This window comes from Suncus etruscus, chromosome 14 (assembly GCF_024139225.1).
Source record: "Suncus etruscus isolate mSunEtr1 chromosome 14, mSunEtr1.pri.cur, whole genome shotgun sequence".
Classification (NCBI taxonomy): domain Eukaryota; kingdom Metazoa; phylum Chordata; class Mammalia; order Eulipotyphla; family Soricidae; genus Suncus; species Suncus etruscus.
Genome location: NC_064861.1, coordinates 12308793 through 12320895, shown reverse-complemented (window position 1 = coordinate 12320895; position 12103 = coordinate 12308793). Strand labels below are relative to the sequence as shown.

The window sequence follows — 12103 nt, the reverse complement described above, 5'->3', positions numbered from 1 at the left end:
ATTTTGTTTATGAGTATAGGCTTAACATGTGTTAACATATATGTACACATATATATTATATAATTAATAATTAAATGTAAATAATGCATATTAATTTAGAAAATACATCAATTTAATTTTATAAAATTTTATAAAAATAAGTTTATATACTGAACCCAGGGATTCCCGACCGGGCTGCAAGCAGGGTGAGTGTGTCTGCCACTCGGTCACCTCCCCATGTGGGTGCCAGACCCCTGCATTCTGCAGCAGCCCTGAGCCTGAATTCAGGGACCCCGACCCAACTGCAGGCAGGACAAGTGTGCCACCCGGCCACATCCCCATGTGGGCACCCAGAGAACCCTGTGCCTGACCCACTCTGTGCCGCTGGGAAGGGCTATAGCTTATAGACTGGGTGAGCTTTGGTCTACACCCCGAACCTTGGGGTATCCTAGAGCAGCCTGTCCCCTGAGCCCCGGAGTAGACCTGGGACCCCAGGGGCGAAGAGAGAATGCCAGGTGGGTTTGACTGTGACAATTTCCTCAGCTGAGGCTCAGAGGTGGTGAAGCTCCGCTGACTCATAGGGAAAGGAGTGAGGACAGGGAGCTAGGCTCACAGCACACATTGTGGCCAGGAGCAGAACTGCACTAGCTGCCAACAAAAGAAAAAACAGACCAGACCCTACCAGAGAACATAGGAGAAGCCAAATCTCAGTGAGCACACCCAACAGACCCCTCTAGAACCACGCTCAGGGAGGGGACCCATCCCCACACCACAGGGGGCAAAAGCAGGCTGAACTCAGAAGGCACTGAACTCCAAGCCACACCAATAAGTGCAAAGATATATGGGTAAATTAAGGAGAACCCTAACATCTGGAGATGTTTCCAAGTCCATCAAAATGCACAGATCCATTGGAAGGAGACAAAAGCAGCCATAAAGGATTAAATGAAAGTCTTGATTAAAGAAATAAAGGAAACTCTAGACACCGAATATAAGAAATCCATGGAGGAACAAATCAGCTAAATTAAAGAACTGTCAAAGAATATGAGAGATTTCATACAAAGGGAAATAAAGGAGTTAAAAAAGGACACAGCAAGCCATTTGAGCAGGATCACACAGTTGGAGAAGTACATTGAAGAACTCGAAGGAAAACTGCAAACAAAAAATGACGAAGAAACCAGCAAGGAAATAAAAGCCAAAGCACTGGAAGGAAAAGTCCAGTATATAATGAACAAGGACAAAAGAAATAACCTAAGAATTGTGTGTATACTAGAAGGGGAGGAAATAGTAAAAGGGGAAGAACATGTAGTCAGGGAAATATTAACAGAAAACTTTCCCACCCTCTGGAAAAAAGATTCAGAGCAAATACAGGAAGTGAAGAGAGTCCCTAATAAAATAGACCTTAACAAACCAACACCAAGACATTTAGTAATCCAAATGGCAAAAAACAAAGAGTAAGATGATCTCCTTAAAGCAATAAGGGAGAAAAAAATTCTTAAATACAAAGGAAGGAACATAAGAATCAAACCAGATCTCCCATTTGAAATAATTCAAGCAAATTAAATGTAATTTAAACAGTGGAATGACATATTTAAATGCCTGAATGAAAGAAACTTCTAACCTAGGGTCTAATATCCAGCAAAACTCTCATTCATATGGGAGGGCAGAATAAAAACATTCTCAAACAAAAACGAGCTTGCATTATTTGTGCAAAAAAAAAAAAAAAACCACACTCCTAAATGACCTACTCAGAGACAAATTACACAATCCAAAACCCCAATTGTAACAACAACCACCCTATACAACACAACTGCACAACAGTCCTCTCTGTCAATAATCTCCCTAAATGTTAATGGACTAAACTCTCCCATTAAGAGACACATAGTAGAGAACTGGATTAGAAAATATAATATATACTTCTGCTGCCTGCAAGAAACACACCTACAACTACAGAACAAGCACCGGCTCAGAATAAAAGGAAGAAAATTAATGATTCAGGCTAATAAAAAACAAAAAGATCAGGGACAGCCATTCTTATATCAGACCAAATTCCATTCAACCTCAAAAAAGTGATCAGGGACATAGAGGGACACTACTTACTGATCAGGGGAATACTAGATAAAGAAGTACTAACCCTGGTCAATATTTATGCACCTAATGTAGAGCCAGCAAAATATGTGAGGCAACTACTTGCAAACCTGGAGAAACAAATGAAGGGAAATGTGATAATTGTTGGAGATCTCAATACTCCACTATCACCACTAGACAGATCCACCAAAAAAAAAAAAAAACAAAAAAAAAAACAGCAAAGAAATAAGAGCCCTAAATGAAAAATTATAAGATCTAGGGCTAATAGACTTTTATAGGACCCTCTATCCTCAGAAAACAGAATACACATTCTTCTTAAGCCCACATGGAACCTTCGCCAGAAAAGACCATGTCCTAGGATACAAATCAAACCTATATAAGGTCACAAATGTAAGGATCATTAGAAGTACCCTATCAGATCACTATGCAACAAAGGTCAAAATTGACTACAAGTAAAAGCAATGGAGAAAAACCAATACATGGAGATTAAACAACATGCTGCTCAACAAAAGCTAGATCAAAGAGCAAATCAAGGAAGAAACAAAAAGATTCCTTGAGACAAATAATAATGAAGAGACAAACTGTCAAAATCTGTGGGACACAACAAAAGCAATGAATAGGAGGAAAACATAGCAATACAGACCTATGTCAAGAAACAGGACAATGACATAACCAACAGTTTAAAGGATCACCTCAAGGAAATGGAACAACAGCAGCAAAGAAATCCAACCACAACCAGAAGGCAAGAAATAATAAAAACCAGAGCAGAAATAAACAACATAGAAACTATGAAAACAATACATAAAATCAATGAGAACAGGAATTGGTTTTTTGAAAAAATAATCAAGATAGACAAACCACTGGCAAAACTCACCAAAAAAAGAGGGAAAACACCTAAATCAGTAGGATCACAAATGATAGGGGAAAGATTACAACAAAACCCTAAGAAATACAACATATCATGAGATCATATTATGAACAACTATACTCAGCTAGGCTAGAGAACCCAGTATAAATCGACAGATTTCTGGAAAAATACCATCTTCCGAGACTGGATAAGGAAGACTTAGAAAGCCTAAACAGACCAATAACTTCAGAGGAAATTGAAGATGCAATTAAGAAACTCCCTAAGAACAAAAGTGCAGGTCCAGATGGATTTACGGGCGAATTCTATTGAACATTCCGAGAAGACTTACTACCACTTTTTCACAGCCTTTTTCAAACTATCGAAGAAACAGGAATCCTCTCCAACCTTTTTTATGAGGCTAATATCACACTCATTCCCAAAGATGGCAAAAGACACCACCAAGAAATAAAACTACAAACCAATCTCACTAATGAACATAGATGCAAAGATTCTAAACAAAATTTTAGCAAACCAAATCCAAACTTTATCAAAAAGATTGTACAGCATGACCAAGTGGGTTTCATTCAAGGACTGCAAGGTTGATTCAACATTTGCAAATCAGTCAACATTATACATCACATCAACAACAAGAAAGACAAAAACCACATGATCATATCAGTCAATGCAGAGAAGGCGTTTGACAAAATCCAACATCCTTTCATGTTAAAAACACTCTGCAAAATAGGGTTAGAGGAAACTTTCCTCAAGATAGTTACAGCTATCTATGAAAATTCCAGAGCCAACATTACCCTTAATGGTGAAAAACTAGAAGCATTTTCACTAAAGTCAGGAACTAGGCAAGGCTGTCCACTCTATCCACTCTTATTCAATATAACATTAGAAGTTCTAGCAATAGCAATGAGACAAGAGACGGGAATCAAAGGAATCCAAATTGGGAAAGAGGAACTCAAACGATCTCTATGTGCAGATGATATGATGATATGCTTGAAAATCCTAAAGAGTCCACAGTAAGACTCCTAGAAACAATTAACCAATACAGCAAAGTGGCTGGCTACAAAGTCAATACACAAAAGACAGTAGCGTTTCTCTACACAAATAATGAAGTTGAGGAGAGAGAGATCAAAAGTACAACTCCACTTAAAATAGTTTCAAAAAAATATAAGGTACCTAGAAATCAACCTTTACAAGGGAAGTGAAGGACCTATACCAGGGAATCTTTAAAACACTCCAGAAAGAAATTGAAGAGGATCTAAGGAAATGGAAGAACATCCAATGCTCATGGGTAGGTAGAATCAACATAGTCAAAATGACTATCCTACCAAAACTACTATATAGATTCAATGCAACCCCAATCCAAATTCAGACATCATTCTTTAAAGAATTAGAACAATCAATCATAAAATTCATCTAGAACCACAAAAGACCCAGAATAGCCAAACACATACTAAAAAACAAGAAGCTGAGTCGCATCTCACTACCTAACCTGAAGCTATACTATAAAGCCATAGTGATCAAAACAGCATGGTACTGGTACAAGGACAGAGCTTCAGACCAGTGAGTAAGAACAGAATTTCCAGACATAAACCCCCAGATATACAGTCAACTAATATTTGAAATAAAAACCAAGAACTTGGGGCCGGGCGGTGGCGCTGGAGGTAAGGTGCCTGCCTTGCCTGCGCTAGCCTAGGACGGACCACGGTTTGATCCCCCGGCGTCCCATATGGTGTCCCAAGAAGCCAGGAGCAACTTCTGAGCGCATAGCCAGGAGTAATCCCTGAGCGTCACAGCGTGTGGCCCAAAAACCAAAAACCAAAAAAAAAAACAACAAAAAACAAGAACTTGAAATGGAACAAAGTCTTTTCAACAAATGATGTTGGTACAACTGAAAAACCACATATAAGGAATTCAAAATTGACACATACCTCACTCCTTATACAAAAATTAATTCAAAATGGATCAAAGACCTTGAAATTAGACCCGAATCTAAAAAAGTTATAGAGATTAAAATAGGTAGAACACTCAAAAACCTATATATCAAAAAGGTTTTCGAGGATGGAGCACCAATGGCAAGAACTTTAGCATCAAACATAAACAAATGGAATTACATCAAACTAAAAATCTTCTGCATTACAAAAGAAACCCTACATAACACAAGAAGACAGTTAATTGACTGGGAAAAAATCTTTTCACCCAACATATCAGATAAAGGGCTTATATCCAGAATATACAAAACACTCAGAAAGCTGAGCCCCCCAAAACCAAATAAAGCCATAAAAAATGAGAAGACGAAATAAATAGACACTTCTCAGAGGAAGACCAAAAGATGGCCAACAAATACATGAAAACATGCTCACCTTCACTCATCATCAGAGAAATCCAAATCAAAACAACAATGAGGTACCACCTTACACCAGTGAGAATGGCTCACATCAAAAATAATGGGAACAGCCTCGGTTGGCGGGGATGTCATATGAAAGGCACTCTCATCCAGTGCTGGTGGGAATGATCCCTAGTCCAAACCCTATGGAGAACAGTCTGGAGAGTACTCAAGGAACTCAGAATTGAGCTGCCATTTGACCCAGCAATTGCTCTCCTAGATATCTACCCCCAAGTCGGAAGGACATTCATCCCAAAGTATGTGTACACCCCACTATTTATCACAGCACTCAGACTAATAGCCAAGTCTTGGAACCAACCTTGATGTCCAACAACAAAAGAGTGGATCATTAAGATGTGGTCTCTATACACATGGCAGTCAGAAATAATACAATCATGAACTTTGCAGCAACATGGATGGACCTAGAACATATTATGTTAAACGAAGTAAGTCAGAAGACAAAAGATAAACACAGAATGATTGCACTATTCTGAAGCACCTAAAACATACACTCTATCTACAACTATATATATACAATATATATATATATATATACAACTATATATATACAATACTCAACAATCAAATAACAGGGTTTAACAGGGTAGAAACTCCAAACACTGTAACAGTCAACATACACTGGGGAGCAGTGCCCAAAACACATGAAAGAAGAACAACGCAAACTCTTGACTACACATTATACCACAAAGAAACCAGCAACAGCAGAAGCAGCAGCACAGAGAGAGCAAGTATGTAATCAGCCTTCTACTACAAAGACCGATAATAATCCCTTAGGGATCTTATACAGAATTACAGGTAAAGAATACCACGGGAAATCACTGACACCAATGGGAACATCTCATAACAATATGTTTTAATGCCTTAATCTTACTAAATTTAAAATGACCTCTCAACTTTTCTGTCCACAGGCGTTCTTGGATACAAAGGGTGGAGAAACTAAGATGGCATCTCGGGGCCCCATCACACGAGATACCATACATAGCTTGCACTACGAGAATGTCCTGAGAAAACTCTTTAACACACACTTTATCTCTAGGTTATACCTTCTTTTAGGACCAGCCAGAACACCGAAGCAGCACCTGTAACCTACAGACTTATTCTACAGGCCCTACTCATCGAACATATTCAAGCAAACTAGCATTCCCTTGCCCTTTTCTCCTTTCTTCTCACTACTTTATTATTTTTTCTTTTTCTTCTTTCTTTCTTCTTCTCTTTTTCTTTTTAATGTATTTTCTCTCTCTTCTTTTCTGCCCCTTCCATATACTTTCCTCTTCCCCCCCCTTTGGAAATCCAACTATCCTGTCACCCCTCAATCCCATCCAGATTTCCCATTTTATTAAAACTCTTCACCCTCAATTCTTAATCTATTAGGCATAAAGACTGACCTCCTATCCCAACAAACCAGTACCCAGCACCCAAGCGAAGGGGCACCAAGTTAAACCCACAAATCCCCTGCTGACTCATGCTGCGTGGCCCTCCTTACCAAATCTTCCTAGTGTGGACTGTTACTTGAAACCGGACTTAGCTCTAAAAGTATTGCCAAAGCAAGAACTCTTCCCAAGACCTCCCTTCTGCAAAGCTCTTACCAATCTCAAGAAAGTCAGGGTGTGTAATGAAAAGATGCCTGGGAACCCACACAGCACAAGAAAATCTCAAAAGACAATGGGAAACCTAAAGTTCCATCATAAGTATAAGACCTGTATTGCACTACCTCTTTACCTGCTATTCCCCAAATGTAGGATAGTCTTTTGCACCATTTTGTTCTTTTAATTACTTTGTTATTTCATTTTTTAAAATTTTTGTTCCTTTCATATATATTTTTTATTTCTATTTTTATCATTTTTGGGTGTGTGACCTGTTTCTGTTTTCTTCTTTTTCCACCCCCAAATACACTGGCAATATAATGTAGCACCATTTTCCCCTGCAAAGACACACTAAAAAAAGGGGAAATCTTACATATAAAAATGAGCTCTTATCTACTAGGGATAAAAACTCATACTTGTTTACAATACAGGGACATCTCCTACCTTAAAAATATGTCACGTGGACCCAACTTAGACCCCAGGTGATTAGACACCATCCATCCAGCCTTGAACCTTGGATCCCAGACATAGAAATGACACAGTTCTTCATAACAGCTACAGGAAACCAATCCCATCTGGGACATCCTCAATACTGTTCTGACACCAAGAAGTGCTAGCTCTAATACGATATCCTGAAAACGAGGAAAATGGGAACAACTTGACCTAAGAGCAGGTTATCCTACTCCTACAGCTGACGATAAGACAAAATCAGAAGACTTGTCATCCTTTGGTCAGTCCAAAAGCCAAAAGCACAATTTACAGATGACTGGCTGATAGAACCATGACTGGACTGTATGTATCCTGTGACCAGTAAAAAAGCCCTCGTCTAGGGTTTGAGCTACGACCTGCACAACAACCATGATCTCCAGTTCCAAAGGTCCATCTGAGACAATTGCAACGGAATGGGTCTTCTGGAAACACAACGAAAGACGCTATTATAGGCTCCATCCTAAGATCAGTGCAAAGACCAAGACCACCAAACACAGAAGACGGATTAAAATGACACTGAGGGAACAGAACTTCTAGAACCACAAAGAAAAGCTTCATCATAAGATCCACCCCTTGACATATGCAGATACCGAGATCTCTAGATACAGAGATCTGATATTATCACCCAGGACAAAGCAGAAGTCTTCCAAACACCACAAAAGCACCAAGGGGAGAGTAACTGAACCTGAATGTAGTCTATAGTTAATCCCATGACAATATACTCCAAGGGTGGAGAAACCCTGTATCTCTTAGGCCAAGGGAATTCTTTTTCGAATGACCGCAATATTTACTGTGTCTGTGCAGGAGGAAAAAGAAAAAAAAAAGCACAAAACAATTTTTTTTTTATATCTATCTAGGTTTTGTCGATTTCTTCGTTTTGGTATGGTTACTCAAGTTGTTGTCTCCATTTATATTTATTTATTTGTTTATTTTCTTCTTTTTTTTTTCTTTAGGTGCTATGTCATGTTTTTTTATCTCAAGACCATGGCTTTTATGTGGTGCTTATCTTTATTGTTGGAGTGCTCACTGGATATTTTATTTGACACTTCTTTTTGTACGGTTGAGGTGTTTCACCTTCTTTTTCCCCTTCGTCTCTCAAACCGATGATGAGAGCCTCTAGAAGGACACCGCCCATTTTCTACATATTTGATTTTTACCCCAGTTTATCACTTTTCTCTTCTTCAAACAAAACCACATAACTGTAACTATCTATATAACCGCCTCCCAGTTAGAGGAGAAAACAAGGGAGGTACCAAGACCAAAACAGGTGTAGAACCAAGTAGTAAGCTAGGCTTAGAGGGGACCACATATTCTAGCAGCCCTGAGGTTGAGGGAGGAGGATATGGGAGGTAGGATGGGAATGGAGGTGTAGGGAAGATAATTAGGTGTTGGAAATCCCCCTGATATTATGTTAATATGTACCTAAAATATTATTGTCAACAATATGTAAGCCACTATGATCAAAATAAAATTATATTAAAATAATAATAATTTTATTAAAAAATTTTATTTTATAAAGTCAAATTAACTTAAGCAAAATTTTATTTTTAATTGCAGCAAATATTTTCATTATTATTAAAAATAAAATTTTATTCATTTATGTTTAAATATTATTGCAAATATGTACATATAGTGAAATGTCATAAAATTTACTTAGATAGAAATGTAAATATATGAATTCTAGATACTTCACCTTGTTTAGAAAAGAAAACAACAAATTAAAGCACAGTTTGAATATACCCCTAAGCTATCCAGCTGCTCAAATGATCAAACTTAAACTGCACTAATTTATCCAAGTATTGGACTTTAATACTGCATTACTTCATGTTAGCATGACCTTACAACAATATGCTAATCTTTCAATTGCAAGCAAATAAGCTTATACCTGGCACTATTTTTTAAAGAACTATACATTTCTAATAGCAATCCCAAATTTGTAGAGTTGTATAGATTAGATAGTAATAATGTCAGGTTTGGGACAATTAGATTTAAAGAACTAATGTTGCATTAAGTCTTAGCAATTATTAAATAAATCCTAGTCATTTTTCACAGAAATAAAATAAACAGTTCAAAAATCGGTTTATCAATACAAAATATCCAAATTTTTATTACGATCATTATAAGGGGGACAAATATAAGGACTTCATATTTTGTTATTTTGACTATTTTACATAGTTGTTGTTAAAATAGTAAGTTATTGACATAAAAACAGATATAAAGGTTTAACACAATGTAACATTTAATGTTACTAGAGGAAAAAAAACAGGAAGAGAGAGAGAGTGAAAGAGAAGGTAAAGAGATAAAATGACACCACACAGTCTTGGAGCAAGAAACTACAGGTAGTTTCTCTCTGGAGTTGACCTGCTTTGGCATTAGTCTGGCAGGTGAACCCAACTGCAGGCCAGCAGGGTCAGCCAAATCCCTGGAATCCCAGACCTGCAGGATCTCTTCTCAAACTCTCTCAAGCTCCCCTCCTCCAATTGTGGGACCTCTCTATAAGTATCCCAGCCCCAACTGCCCCCCATTGGCAGTTACAGTGGATGTTTCATAAGTTACATCATCACCTCTGAACGATACAGGAACACACATATGGTTGAGTTCCTACAAAATGAGGCTAGGGAGACAAAGTACATTAAGTATGGAACTTGTTTTTCATGCAGTAAACTGTAGTTCAATCTCCAGGATTGCAAATGATTCCTCCATGCTCACCGAAAGTGAACCCCAAGTACAAAGCTAAGAGTAAGTCAGGTGCATAGTCAGGTGTGGCCAACCTAAAAACAACCCAAGCCAAATCAAAACAGAAACATAGATCAAAGGAACTAAATAGAAAGTCATAAAGTAAGCTAACATATATCATGGCCGATAAATTTATAACAAAAATGTAAAAACTATATAATAAGCACAGTCTTTTAGTTAAATCACATTGTAAAAAGTAAACAATTACATTTAAAAATCAAAGTGGATTTCTATTTTACATTTAGGCACATATAAACTCAAAATAAATAAAAGTATAAAAGTATGCTTATGAAACTCCTGACAGTAATAGGTGATAACTGGTCTGCATTTGTAATGAAAAGTTTTTCTGATCTGACACAAAAAACAAAAGTCACAAAACAAAAAAGTTAATGGACTACAGCAAATAAAAAAATTGACAAAGTTAAGGAAATAATTGGTAAATTAAAAAAAAACACAAAATGAGAAAAAATTGAGAAAATATATTAGAAGGTTGAGTACAAAATGTCACTTATCTGATATATTTAAAATAACTGCATGAAGAAATGCAATGGTTTAAATTAAAGTTGTCTCAAGCACTGTTGTCTCCAGAGTATAGTGAGAAGAATTAAAGAAATTGAGTGAAGGAGGAGAAACACAAATATGAAATAATGGGTGAAAAGGTCCAAGTGGTCTCAGGTGCATTTTTGGTGTTAAAAAAAGGACAGGACTAAATGCCCAAGCCAAAGTCAACACAAATAAACTATGAACTCAAACTTTAACAATAGAAACTTAAAATGAGCTAGTTATGCTGGCAAGGGAGCAGGGGTGATGGCCTGGGATGCACCCTGGAAACATTAGTGAAAGAAGCCAACACTGGGGGTGGGATTGGTCCTGATACATTGTATGTCTAAAACTCAACTATGAAAAGCTTTGTAAATCAAAATTGTTTTAATAAAATATTAAAAATAGAAAATACCTTAAATTAATCTAATAATCTAACAGATAAGGACTAAATGTTTATATGTACACACATATGATATATGACACAAATTTCATACCTATCAGAAGGGTTATTATTTTTTCTTTTATAAATTACTTTATTTAAAGACCATATATTACATAGTTACTCATAATACATTCGTTTCTGCCTCTCATGTTCCAATATTAAAACAAGCACCAATGTAAATTTCTTTCACCATAGTGCCCAGATTCCCATCCATTCCCAAGCCTACCCACCCCTTGGCAAGCACAAAATAATATATTTTATATTCCTGTTTACAAGTGCTAATGAAATTATTTTTAAAGAGTACATACATACTTTATTTCTAAAATAATACTCTTTACTTTTTTTGTTGTTTGTATTTGGGTCATCACACAGCAATCAATGCTCAAGGGTTACTCCTGGCTCTGCACTCAGGGATTACTTCTGGTGATATCTGGGGGACCATATGAAATGCTAGAGATTGAACCTATGCCACCTACCTGCTGTACTATCATTCTGGCTCCAATACTCTTTGCTTCTATTTTTAAGCCAGGGGAGAGTGTGAATACAATCTCCCACTACCACAAATTATACAGTAGAGTGTCCTACAATTGGGGAAATCAAATCGCAGGGGTCAGCACATCTGGGGTGCAATGGATGACCCTTGCCCTGGGAAAACCACTTTGTGGTCATAGTATCTCCCCTGCCAGTAAATTTTAATCTTTACCTTTTATTTTTGTTTGTTTTGGGGCCACACATGGCAGCGCTCAGAGGTTACTCATGGCTTTGCATTCAGAAAGTACAGGCAGGCTTGAGGGATCATATGGGATGCTGGGGGATTGAACCTATTATTAAAAGAAAAAAAATAACATTTGATGCTAGGATGAGAAAAAGAAGCTTCTATTTTATGAGATGTGATCATGCATAAATATATCACTATTTTTATGCATACATATATACATAAAAACATACAAGTTGTAAGAAAATTAGAGGATGAGGTCATG

At 37.2% G+C, this 12103-nt stretch overlaps 1 non-coding gene across 1 annotated transcript; it reads right to left on the bottom strand.

Moving 5' to 3' along the window:
* Positions 1 to 11651: 11651 nt before the first annotated feature.
* Positions 11652 to 11817, bottom strand: LOC126028884 (U1 spliceosomal RNA). Its single transcript, XR_007502574.1, has one exon. It is a non-coding gene; the product is annotated as a U1 spliceosomal RNA (small nuclear RNA).
* Between the last annotated feature and the right edge of the window lie 286 nt (positions 11818 to 12103).